This window comes from Nothoprocta perdicaria, unplaced genomic scaffold (assembly GCF_003342845.1).
Source record: "Nothoprocta perdicaria isolate Ctin4 unplaced genomic scaffold, notPer1 scaffold_29, whole genome shotgun sequence".
NCBI classification, from domain to species: Eukaryota; Metazoa; Chordata; class Aves; order Tinamiformes; family Tinamidae; genus Nothoprocta; species Nothoprocta perdicaria.
In genome coordinates this window covers 4,293,162-4,294,385 of record NW_020455521.1, presented here as the reverse complement: position 1 = coordinate 4,294,385, position 1,224 = coordinate 4,293,162, and positions in this window count along the sequence as shown.

Below are 1,224 nucleotides of genomic sequence, written 5' to 3'. Positions count from 1 at the left end.
CCGCGGGAATGCCGCGGGAATGCCGCGGGGATTGTGTCGTTATTCTCGGTTTCCCTGGTGGTTCCGGCCCGGGCGCGGCGCGGCCTGCCCAGGTGAAGCCATTTTCCCCTCCCCGCGCCCCAGTGACACATCAGCCGCGGGCCCCACGGCCCCGGGCTTCGTCCGGCCCCGCGGAGCGGCCCCGCGGCCCCACGGAGGCTCCCGCGGGGCTGGCGGCGTGGGGCTGCGTGGGGCGGGAGGGCCGGGGACCCCCCTCGAGCCGCCCGTGCCCGGGGCTTCTCGCCGGTACCCGTCGCCATCGGGAATATCCCCCGGAGCGCCATTCCCGCTCCCCGGCGCACGGTGCTGCCTCTGCTGCTCGCCCGGGCCCGGCGCTGGCACCGCGGCATCGCCCGAGCGGCGCCGCTGCCGTGCGGAATCCCTCTCCCAAGCCGCTCCGTGAGGAATGCCTTTCCCAAGCTGCCCCCTGTTCCCATCCCAGCGTGGGGGGGGATGGTGCTGGGAGGCCGCGGCTCGTGCATCCCGGCGCTGCGAGGCCGTTGGGATGCACCGGAGAGGCGCAGGACTGCGCGATGCCGGCGCTCRTACCGCTCCTCGCGGCGGGGCAGCCGCTCGGAGCTGTTACGTAATGTTTACGGCTCCTCCGGGAAYGCGCCGTTGTCCCCGAGCATCCCCTCCGGACGCGCTCGCCGCGGCTCCCGCGGTCCTAGGAGGCCCGCGAGCGGGACGCTGCCCGGCACGTGCTCCTGCTGCCGCCGGATCCGTGGGGCCACCGGATCYGTGGGGCCGCGCTCCACGCGCGGGAGGAAACGGCAGGGGCTGTGGTGTTCCGGCAGCAGCGGGGGAGAGGCGAAAGGCACGGCAGGCGCTGAGRTAAAGCGCTGGCGCTGGGAGCCAGCCTAACCGGTACCTGGGAGCATCAGCAGGCGAAGGCTGCTTTGCATAGCGCTCGCTTCGGAGCTTGGAGAATCCAGCATCTAGGCACATGCAGCTAACGCTGCGGCAGGAGGGCCTGGGTTCCTCAAAAACAGGTTTTTCTGAGACCAAAACGTGCGCCAAGCCCGGGCACATCACCCCCATGCTCAGGCTTCTCTCTCCCTGCAGCCYTGGGCCTTTTTGCAGCTTTCAGGCCTCGGGCCTGCGGCCGGGGCACCGTTTGAAGGCGCCTGTTGCATTCGGCAGGAAGAGGAAAGGTGCCTCTCCCGCCCGCACAACCTCCCCGAG